Source organism: Pan troglodytes, chromosome 12, assembly GCF_028858775.2.
Source record: "Pan troglodytes isolate AG18354 chromosome 12, NHGRI_mPanTro3-v2.0_pri, whole genome shotgun sequence".
Taxonomy (NCBI): domain Eukaryota; kingdom Metazoa; phylum Chordata; class Mammalia; order Primates; family Hominidae; genus Pan; species Pan troglodytes.
The window spans coordinates 74,347,808-74,359,313 of record NC_072410.2 but is presented as its reverse complement, the minus strand read 5'-3'; the positions used below and the strand labels follow the sequence as shown (position 1 = coordinate 74,359,313).

Here is an 11,506-nt window from a genome sequence, read left to right as displayed (position 1 = left end):
CAAAACAAACAGGAAGTATAACCCAAACGGGGTATTCTTATATTTTTTAAAAAAATCTCCATTTATCTGAAATTCAGGTTTAAATGAGCACTCCTGTATTTCGTGTGGCAAAGCTATGTTATTATTATGGATATGACAATGGATGTGAAGTCCTTAGCTTCTGTAAATCCTATGCACACTAAATTTTGGATTTGATCCCTAAGTCTTTTTTTCCCTACTGCAAACACAGTGACTTGTTTCCACAGAACATTTCAGTCAAGCCAGAGTAACACTACGTTAAGTTACAGCAATGCTTTACCGTTCCTAAAGCGCTTTCAAAGCCCAGGCAATGGCGGAAGGTCTTGCGGAAACCCACATAACTTGGGGTGTCGAGGAAGGTCTCCTTAGCCCGGGCACAGGCACCGAGGGCCGTCCTGCCCTGCGGCAGCCTAGCCGCGCCCCCGCGCCTCCTCGACCACTCAGCGGCCGCGCCGCGCCTCCGCCGCACTCCTATAGGTCCTTCCTCGGACATGCGAGGCCTTTGCATTTTCCCGCTTTCCCCTGCCCTGCTCAGCCCTAAACCCGCACCGGCCTACAGCGCCTCCACCCTGCTTTCCGTGTGAGCCCCGCCCTTCCGGACCCTGCATTTCACCCACACCCCAGCCGCCGTGCCAGGCAGCCAGCCGGAACCCAGGCCCCTCCCTTCGGTAGGAGGTGGGCGGGAACCGGGAGGGGCCGGCCGAGCCCCCTCCCTCGGGGTCGCGGGAGGCGGGACTGGAGGGAGGGGTGGGGCTAATCGCCTTGGCGCCGCGTTGCCATGGCAGCGGGGAAGGGGAGGGAGGGGGAGGAAGCTAGCGGGAGGGGGATGTGGTGCTGCTGGGGCCGCCACTGCAGCTGCTTCTGCCTGCTGGTTGCCGCGTCTTCCCGGAGGCGACTGCTGGAAGCTGCTGGGAACAGCTGCGGTGCTCTGCCATATTGTGTCTTCCCCGGCCGGTCCCTCGCCTCCCGGCCGAGCTGACGGTGAGTCCCGGGCGGAGCGGTGCCCTCCAGGGTCGGCGCTCCCCGCCCCAGCCCGCGCCGCAGCTCCCGGGCGCGGAGGCAGCGCGAGCGACCCGCGCCAGGCGTGGGGCGTGGAGGCGGCTGTCCCGTGACGCGCCCGGACATTTTTGTCCAGTGAGGAATTTGCGCCGGCGCGGGGGTGTCCCCGGCGCGCGTATCGGGTGGTGTGTGGGCTCCGGGGGATGTCGAACTGAGGGGAGTGTGGCTTGTGAGGAGTTAGGAGTTTTTCCTGAGAGGTAATGACCGCCCGGGAGGGGCTGTCGCGCGGCGGAAACCGCGGCGAGGGGTGTCGTCTCTCCGGGAAGGCGTGGAGGGGGCCCCAAGGACCCTCAGGGCTCGGCTCGGGGCTGGAATCTGCTGTTAGGGAAGTACCCCAAGCACCTCGGAGCTTTTGCAACGCCCCCTCCTCTGGCTTGAAGTGGAGCGAGACATGCCGGGCTCGGAGTCCTCGTCCGGCCCCAGTTGGGACTGGCTGGGCCCCGCCAAGTAGTGCACGGGGAGGTGCCGGGGGCGGCCAGGCGTTGTGGTGGGCAGAGGCGGGTCCCGGGTGTGTGTGGGGGCGACCCCGGCACCCTTTCGCCCCTCCACCGCCTCGAGGGGGCCTCAGAGGGTGGCTGTCTTGGGAGCTACTGTTTCAGCGCTGCAGTATGGACACTTCCTGTTCGCCGCCTCCTTTGGGGCCGTGGTTACCTTTGCCTTTCAGTCCTCTTTCCTGGCAAGGTGAGAGGTCTGCGGTGGAAGAGGCCTTCAGCCTTTCAAGTTTGCCCCACTGCAGCAGCAGCCTGTGTGGAACCCGGCAGGACGGTGGTAGTTAGCGGAAAGCAGCCCATGTGCTCCGTGCTCCATCCTCCACTCTACTTAACTCCACCCCCTTTTGCACCTTTGCAAAATGCCTCTTTTTCCACCGCATCTCTCGGGAGTTGGGGTGTCTGCTTCGCTGAGGAGCCACACTCTCGCAGTGTTCTTGCACTGGATTTCTGCTTTAAAGTCTTTTTACAGCAGTCTCTGAACTTCATTTTCTCCCTACTGGGAAAAAAGAGTTTTAGCGTGCAAAGAAATGACCACAGACTTTCTTTCTCCTACCCCAACTCCGAGGTGAGGGGAGGAGGGCAGTTAAGTATTTACAGGTTAGTTGAAGTTGTTTCTCCTATGTTTTTTCTGATTGTGACAGCCACGTGGCCGGCTGAGTGTAATAGAGTGCGCTAGCGGCACTAGGGGCTGAGGTTTCTCTGGTAGCCAGGGGCTTTGTAACTGTGCTGTCGTCTCGCATGTACATTTATCTTGGTGGGAGAAGCTGAACCATTCATGCCTGTACCTGTTCCATCCAAATCTTAAGACTTACCTCTGTTACCTTGCAGTTCTCCTAAGGTGTATACCGACGTTTTTTGCCGTTCTCTGCTGTTTTGTTGATCCATCTTTAAAACCTCAGCATTTTTAGGTACCATCATAGAGTGATGGGGAATATTAGAGTAGTGCATTATGGAGTTTGCCAACTTTGGGAAAAAATATTACTTGAATTTCAAAACCATTAATGAGAGATTCTAATGCAATCAGAAGTAATTGCATTATCTGGATTTCTTTTTGATAGTTTCAGAAAAATCTATTTTTTTCTTTTTACATAAAAATTGTGATCTAAACATACGTAAATAAAATTACCAGTGAAAATACTTTTTTAGGGATGAAGTAGTGATTTGATTTGTGTATATGTGTGCTTTGTAAAGCTTTTTTTGAAAAATGTGAAGTTAATATGAACGTTAACATGAACAGATTTTAAGAGAATGAAATATAATTTTTAGAATATATAAAAGTAGAAGGTGAAAGAGTTGAAGATAAAAAATGAACTTTTGGAGAGTTTGGAAAATTTTTGAATTTAAGGACAATCCTTGTTTACTAATGCATCGTTTCATTTTGTGAATGCTTTGGTAGATTTGAATTATTTCTGTATTGTATGTTTTTATTTGAATCAATTTTACTGGAAGAATGTTAAACCACAGGAACCATTTAAAATCTGCACAAGAACTGTATAGAGAAGTTATAGCAACACCATTTTATTGGAATTTTAATTACCCCATAACAATGGTGCTCAATCAGAAAAGTTAATAGATAAAGATATTGAAGTGGTATCTAGGCCTTAGGGCAGAAAAGACAATACAATTGAGAAATGAGTATATATGCTAACCACTGAGAGCAATTTTTAGTTGAGAAAGAAAAGTAAATGAGGTCATAAAATACTTATATAAGGCTAAGGCAGGAGGCTCTCCTGAGATCAGGAGTTCAAGTCCAACCTGGGCAATGTAGCCAGACTCCCATCCCTTGAAAAAAGGATTGCTCAACTCGTGCCTGTAATCCCAGCACTTTGGGAGGCTGAGGTGGGAGGATCACCTGAGGTTAGGAGTTTGAGACCAGCCTGGCCAACGTGGCAAAACCCCATCTCTACCAAAAATACAAAAATTAGCTGGGCCTCGTGGGGCATGCCTGTAGTCCCAGCTACTCGGGAGCTGAGGCAGGAGAATCGCTTGAACCTAGGAGGTGAAGGTTGTAGTGAGTTGAGATCATGCCACTGCACTCCAGCCTGGGCAACGGGGCAAAACTCCGTCTCAAAAAAAAAAAAAAAATTTTTTTTTTTGAAGGGTTGAGAACAAAGATTGATGCTTTGGGAAACTAACATTTAAGGAGCATTTGGTTTGGTCACATGTGACTTCAAAATTAATACTACAGATGTGTACAATGCCTATAGCCTATAGTATTGCTTTTTTTTTTTTTTTTTGATGGAGTCTGGCAGCCTTTCTCCCAGGCTGGAGTGCAGTGGCGCTATCTTGGCTCACTGCAACCTCCACCTCCCGGGTTCAAGTGATTCTCCTGTCTCAGCCTCTGGAGTAGCTGGGGTTACAGGCCCCTGCCACCAAGCCTGGCTAATTTTTGTATTTTTAGTAGAGACGGAGTTTTACCATGTTGGCCAGGCTGCTCTCGAACTCCTGACCTCAGGTATCCGCCTGCCTCAGCCTCCCAAAGTGCTGGGATTACAGGCGGGAACCACCACGCCCGGCTTATAGTATTGTTTTATTAATAATTTTATATCCTCTAAATGAGAAGGCTGTCCCTGTCCTGCCACTAAATATAAAGGAATCAAAAGAATGTTTATTATTATTTGCTTCTAAGGGATTTTGATCCATATATACTTTTATTTCCCTTACCCTAACTTTTCAATTTAAATAAACTTTTTATTTTAGAATAGTTTTACAGTTACAGAAAAGTTGCAGTCTAGTATACAGAGTATACCTCACCCAGTTTCTCCTGTTCAGTTTCCTACATTACAATGGTACATTTGTCACAATTAAGGAAACAAAATTGTTACAGTACTATTAACTACATACTTTATTCCTATTTCGCTAATTTTTCCCCAATGTCTTTTTTTTTGTTCCAGAATTTCACTTTCTATGACTTCTCTTTGTTTTGATGACTATGACAATTTTAAGAAGTGCTTGTCAGACATTTTATAGAATATCCCTCAATTGAGATTATCTGGTATTTTTCTGATGATTAGACTGGGATTATGAGTTTTAGGGAGGAAGATAACAGAGATGAAGTGCCAGTCTCATCACATCATATCAAGGATACAAACTAACGACATGATAAAACTGATGATGCTTACCTTGATCAGGTGGTTGAGGTCTTTGTGGAGTTTCGCCCACTTTCCTGCCTCCTTCCGATCTCTACTCTTTTGGAAGCAAGTCACTAAGTACATGCCATACTCAAAAACCTTAACCTAATTTTGATTCATGTATTTGTAATTTCCCTCAACCTAATTTTCCTTTCTATAAACGAATACTTAAACTTGGACAGATATTTATTTAGTATCTATTGTATTTAGGTGCTAAGAATACAGTGGTGAGCAAGAGAGACATTTGTTCTGGAGTCTGCCTGATTTAAATATCACATAGGATGTATCTCCTCACCTTAGGTCCTGATTTCGTTAACAGTTTATAAACATAAAATTACTGAAGCCCTGAAAGGCTAAATAATAAATAAAAGCTTGAGTAAACATTTAGAATATATGTTATTAGCATAAAGTTTAAATATATGTACCATAAAAATAGCCATCTCTTTGCTCCCAACACAGATAATGGAAAATTACTTTGATTCTTCCCGAGTAGATACATTACTGTTAAATCCCTGGGATAGTTTAATTACTGTTAACTATCTTCCTATCTTAAAAATGTTTACAGGTGTTAGAAGAAAATTCTTGCCTTCTTGCTAGTGTTTTTACAGATATTGGTGCTTCTGCCACTCAAAAGCCTTTTTTTTTTTCTGAGAAGTGCTTTGAAAGGTGTGTTGGAGAAAATACATGGGGAAAATAACAGGGACCCTGGTCTCTCTATGAGAAGCCATGCTTACATATTTATGGAAAAAAAAATGAGACTGAGGAGATAAAAAACATTAATCAAAGTTTTCAAAGTGATAATAAACGTTTTTGGAGGGAATTTACTGTATATTTAATAGAAGAGTAGAAGAGTGCTGCCATCCTAACATTGGGAATGTTACTGGGAATGTTTTTAACCAAATAATACCAATTTTATTGGAGAATAAAATTTTATTAAAGACTTATTGAGTAAAGATTTCAGTTAATATTTTTCTGGTAAACTGGGTTAACTACAAAACACTCTTAATTTGAACTTTTAATTGAAATTCTTTCTAAAATATGTCATTAATACACTTTAAATTGTATAGCCCACTGAACAGAATTTTTATATATTCAAATTCTTTTTTTTTTTTGAGACAGGGTCACACTCAACCCTGCTGGAGTGCAGTGGTAACAATCACAGTGCACTGCAAGCTCCACCTCTTAGGCTCAAGTGGTCCTCCTGCCTCCACCTACCAAGTAGCTGGGACCACAGGGGCGCTCCACCACCCCTGGCTAATTTTTTAATTTTTTTTTTTTTTTTTTTTGGTAGAGGGGAGATCTGACTATGTTGCCCAGGCTCGTCTCAAACTCCTAGGCTCAAGGGATCCTCCTCCCTCAGCCTCCCAAAGCGCTGGGATTTTAGGCATGAGCCACCTCACCTGGCCAATCTTTAAATTAAATTTTGCATTATACAGGGTTAGTGTGGTTATTCTGGGTTTTATATGTAACCTTGGAGATAGAGAATTGAGGAAATTGACACATTTGTATCTTTGTAGTTTGTTTCTTTTTCTTAAAAGAGGAAATACAGAAAAAAAGGGGAAGAGGTTTCTTATAATTAAGATTTTACTGGTCCTTTTGACTGCACCATGCCTTTGTCCAACCCTTCCAACCTTAAAAATTCAGTTTATATACTACCTCTTTCTATGCTGATTGAAGAATTATTAATAATCATAGCAACAACTGCAGTCTTTATTGTGTTTACTATGTATTGGCATAGTTATACTAGACATATGAGTGTATAATTTAATTTTTTTTTTTTTTTTGAGATGGAGTGTGCTCTGTCGCACATGTTGGAGTGCAGTGGCTCCATCTCAGCTTACTGCAACCTCTGTCTCCCGAGTTCAAGCAGTTCTCCAGCCTCAGCCTCCCGAATAGCTAGGACTACAGGCACACACCACCGTGCCTGGCTAATTTTTGTATTTTTAGTAGAGACGAGGTTTCACCATGTTGGCCAGGCTGGTCTTGAACCCTGACCTCAAGTGATCTGCCCACCTCGGCCTCCCAAAGTGCTGGAATTACAGGTGTGAGCCACTGCACCTGGCCATAATTTAATTTTCAATAATGCTGTAAGGAGTGTCATGTTCTCATAAACAGATAATGAGAAATTGTGTAAATGTAATACTGGGTATTTACCCAAATCTCTCAGACTTGAAAAAAATCATTAATCTTTGTATACAATCTGAAGTCTTTAAAAAATGAGTATTTGTTAGGATGAGATGCTTACATCTTGATCTGTTCTTAAGGAGTAGGGAAGAATACAAGGTAGGGAGAGAAACTAATATTTATAGAATGCTTACTCTGTGGCAGGAATGTTGCTACTTTATTGTTATAGCAAGTTAAGTAAGTGGTATTATTTCCTGGGACTCAAGGAGGTTCAGTCATTTGTCAGAGATTGCCTAAGTGTGTTGGTGGCTGGTGAGTCAGTTTGACTTGAGAGCCTTACTCTTTCACTTTTCTCTCCTTTGTTTTTTTTTTTTAACTTGCCCCAAAGCAATGAAGATACTGTTTCAGTTTTCTAGTACAGCATCTACTATATTTATTCATTCATTTAAACATTTAAATGTTCACTACATGTTATGGTCTGTAGTAGAGCATAAAAATGAATGTATTGAGTTCTGCCAACAAGGATTTATATTCTAGTGTAGTATTTCTTAAATGGGTGACTGAATTGGGGTGGGAAATTTTGACCAGCTTTTATTAAAAAACAATCTAGGCCGGGCGCAGTGGCTCATGCCTGTAATCCCAGCACTTTGGGAGGCCAAGGTGGGCGGATCACGAGGTCAGGAGATCGAGACCGTCTGGCTAACACGGTGAAACCCCGTCTCTACTAAAAATACAAAAAAAATTAGGCAGGCGTGGTGGCGGGTGCCTGTAGTCCCAGCTACTCGGGAGGCTGAGGCAGGAGAATGGCCTGAACCCGGGAGGCGGAGCTTGCAGTGAGCCGAGATTGCCCCGCTGCACTCCAGCCTGGGCGACAGAGCAACACTCCATCTCAAAAAAAAAATTTTAGTATATTTTATGTAGTAAGGGTAAAAGTATTATTTCATGAAAATTTTAGTACATTTTATGTGGTAAGGGTAAAAGTATTATTTCATGAAATTGTGACCAGCTTTTATTAAAAAAAAATCTAAAAAAATTTTAGTACATTATACATGGTAAGGGTAAAAGTATTATTTCATGAAATGTTTGTTTTAGTTAAATATGTATGTATATTGTGGGTCTCTATGAAAAAAATACATTTCTTATTGTGGGATAACATTGAAAGTGAGAACTACAGGTCTAGTGGCTGAGATAGAACTGTAAGCAAATAATTATACATAATTAGAATAGCAAGTAAGTTCCTTTTTTATTTTGAGATGGAGTCTTGCTTTGTTGCCCAGCCTGGAGCACAGTGGCGTGATCTCGGCTTATTGCAATCTCCGCCTCCGAGGTTCAAGCAATTCTTTCTCAGCCCCTGGAGTAGCTGGGACTACAGGAATGTGCCACCACGCCTAGCTAATTTTTTTGTATTTTTAGTAGAGATGGGGTTTCACCGTGTTGGCCAGGCTGGTCTCGAACTCCTGACCTCAGGTGATCTGCCTGCCCCGGTCTCCCAAAGTGCTGGTATTACAGGCGTGAGCCACTGTGCCTGGGCTAGAGGTAGATTAAAATTAATAGCAGCAGTTTATTTTCCTAAATTCTTTTTTTTTTAATTGTAAAGTGAAACAAATGCAGAAAACCACACAAAACAAATGTGTAACTTAGTGAATTATAAGGCTAGCACCTGTGTAACCCTGTCCTTTAAAAAGTAACCACTGTCCTGGGTTTTCTGAAAATGAATTAAGTTTTTGGTTTTATTACTCAAGTATGTGTCCCTAGATGCTATAGTTAAGCCTGTTTTCTTGCTCATGCTCACGCGGATTCTGGCACTCCCCCCTCCTTTTTTTCTTTTTCATTAAGCTTGCTTTCTTAACACCTTCTGTTTCTCTAAGATTTTATCCAATACATTTTTTTCGTAATCCTTTAAGTCTTCATTTCTGAAATGATTTTTTCCCTTTTATTTTAAATTCTTTCTTGAGCTCTATCACCTCATGTCTGAGCTTTTCTAATTCTGATATATTTGATATATATATAATACAATATATATATCTGATATAGGTATTTCTCATAATTTTTTTAAGTTTACTTTGAAATAGGAGTTCATTTTTATCTCTTTGAGCATCTCTTTCAGACTTGCTTTTATTGTTTATAGGGATGTTATTTTATTCTGTTTCTTTTTTTTTTTTAGTTGTAACTTTGTGTGGGATTCAATCTCTTAAAAGTATGAATGCTTTCATTTATACTGTGCTAGGAATAAGATGCATGTAAGTAAATAATTGCATTGTGAGACATATTCTTCTAAACATACATTCAAGGGTATTATGAGAACACAGAGTAGGAGCTTACTTTCCCCAAAGTGTAGGGATTGGATGAGGTGGACTTTAGTCATGATGGAGGTTTTTTATTGGTGTATCAATATTTTTAAATATTCTGTTTTTTTTAATAATTGATATATTTTTGAGGGTACATGTGATATTTTGGTACATGTTTACAACGTGTAATGATCAAATTAAGATAATTAGAATATCTGTCACCTGAAACGTCATGGTAGTTCTGATTTTAGTTTTTGAGGAAACTCGATACCGTTTTTCATAATGGCTGTTACTTTACATTCCCACCAACAGTGTATGCGCATTCCCCCTTTCTCCACATCCTTGCCAGCATTGTTATTTTTTGTCTTTTTGATAAATAACTCTTCTGACTGGTGTAAGATGGTATCTCATTGTAGTTTTAATTTGCATTTATCTGATGATTAGTGATGTTGAGCATTTTTTTCATGTTGGTTGGCTGCCTTTATGTCTTGAAAAGTTACTGATCATGCTCTTTGCCCGCTTTTTGATAGAGTTGTGTTTTTCTTGTTGAGTTGTTTGAGTGCCTTGTAGGTTCTGGATATTAGTCCTTTGTCACATGTGTAGTTTGCAAATATTTTCTCCCATTCCACATGTGGGTTCTCTTTATTGATTATTTCTTTTACTGTGCAGAAGCTTTTTAGCTGATTAAGTCTCATTTGTCTGTTTTTGGTTTTGTTGCAGTTGCTTTTGAGTTCTTAGTCATAAATTCTTGTTCAGGCCAATGTTCAGAAGAGTTTTTTCTCGGTTTTCTTCTAGAATTTTTATAGTATAGTTTCAGGTCTTACATTTAAATCTTTTCTGTAGCTAATTTTTGTATATGGTGAGAGATGGGTCCAGTTTCATTCTTCTGCATATGGCTATCCAATTTAGTAGTGCTTTTTATACAAATGAATTTACTGTTGACTTCCTTCAATTACTACTTTGAAATACTGTTCAGATGGAATTAAAATAGTATTTTAAAAATTTTCTTTTGCTATACTATTGTCATATGTCATCAACTATCTCTTAAGTAGAGACCTGAAATTTAGAAAGTGAAAAGGTCACAAAGTAGAATGGAAAACATAGTATAACGCATAGTATTCTGTACGTGAATGACAAATTGCTCAGTAATTTGTGTGTGTGTGTGTGTGTGTGTGTGTGTGTGTGTGTGACGGAGTTTCACTCTGTCTCCTAGGCTGGAGTACAGTGGCACAATCTTGCTCACTGCAACCTCCTCCTGGGTTCAAGTGAGTCTCCTGCCCCAGCCTCCCAAGTAGCTGGGATTACAGGCACCTACCACCTTGCCTGGCTAATTTTTGTATTTTTAGTAGAGACGGGTTTTGCAATTTTGGCCAGGCAGGTCTCGAACTCCTGACCTCAAGTGATTTGCCTGCCTTGGCCTCCCAAAGTGCTTGGACCAGTAAATATTTTAATGAATATCATATTTCATCCTTCAATTTTTTTTTTTTGTTTCATGTAGTTTGATTAAAATGGCTTCTTTGTTTAGTTAAAACAAAACTTAATGATGTGGTATGGTTTGGGTATAATTTTCCCTTTGTACTTCTATTCAAATTGGCAGCAAGTTAGAGCCAGGTTGTGCTTGCTTTTGAAGTACTCTGCTTAGGGATATTGAGTCCATTGTTTTCTATTTTCTTTCTTTGGTTAACGATACTTTTGACTTGGTGTGTATTAAGTATCTTATAAAATAACTTTAGTGTTTATGAAGTGATCTCATGTCTATTGTTTCTTTTGGTCTCTTAACATAAATAACTACAGTAAAAAAGCGGAAATGTAAATGCAGTTGGAACATGGAGAGATTGAAAGACTCTAACAGAAAAAAGTTGGGGTGGGAATTATGTGGAGGAGTTGTCGTTAAATTAGGCCTTAAATATTAGGGTTTGACTGAATGATGAGAGGGAAGGTAGACAATCCAGTTGTTAGAATATCAAAAGCAAGCATATAGAGAAATGTATTTGAACAGAATTAGTATAGTTTGGACTGACTTCTAATACAGAAGCATTAGCTTGAGGATGTAGATACTGAATTAGTTATTGATTTTTGTTTGTTTGTTTGTTTTTGGTCTTTTGTACTTAAAAAGCAATCTAGGCAGGATGTCAGGCTAGTGTAGCAGTGAATAGTGTGAATTCTGGAGCCAGTACTTCCAGTTTGGAGCACACCGTTTAATCCTTCTCTATGTGTGTTTCTGCATATAAAATAGACACTAATAATGGCAACTACTTGATAGGGTTGTTATGAATAAGATTAAAAGAGTTAATACTAGTAAAGTATTTACAACAATACCTGTTACCAATAAGCATTCAATGAGTTTAATTTATGAAAGTACTAGCTCTTTCATTTTATATGTGTGTGTGTATTT

General features: G+C 41.1%; 1 protein-coding gene across 9 annotated transcripts in view; it reads left to right on the top strand.

Annotated features, from left to right (window-relative positions):
- Positions 1-483: 483 nt before the first annotated feature.
- Positions 484-11,506, top strand: part of FOXN2 (forkhead box N2) — a 64,929-nt gene continuing 53,906 nt past the window's right edge. Inside the window, exon 1 of one of the 9 annotated variants that reach the window (XM_016948505.4) lies at positions 484-686. The gene's annotated coding sequence lies outside the window, so the exon portion shown is untranslated. Of the gene's footprint in view, positions 2,166-11,506 lie in introns of all 9 variants that reach the window. The other 8 variants (XM_009442436.5, XM_063789872.1, XM_001150448.8 and 5 more) reach the window with 8 other exon arrangements.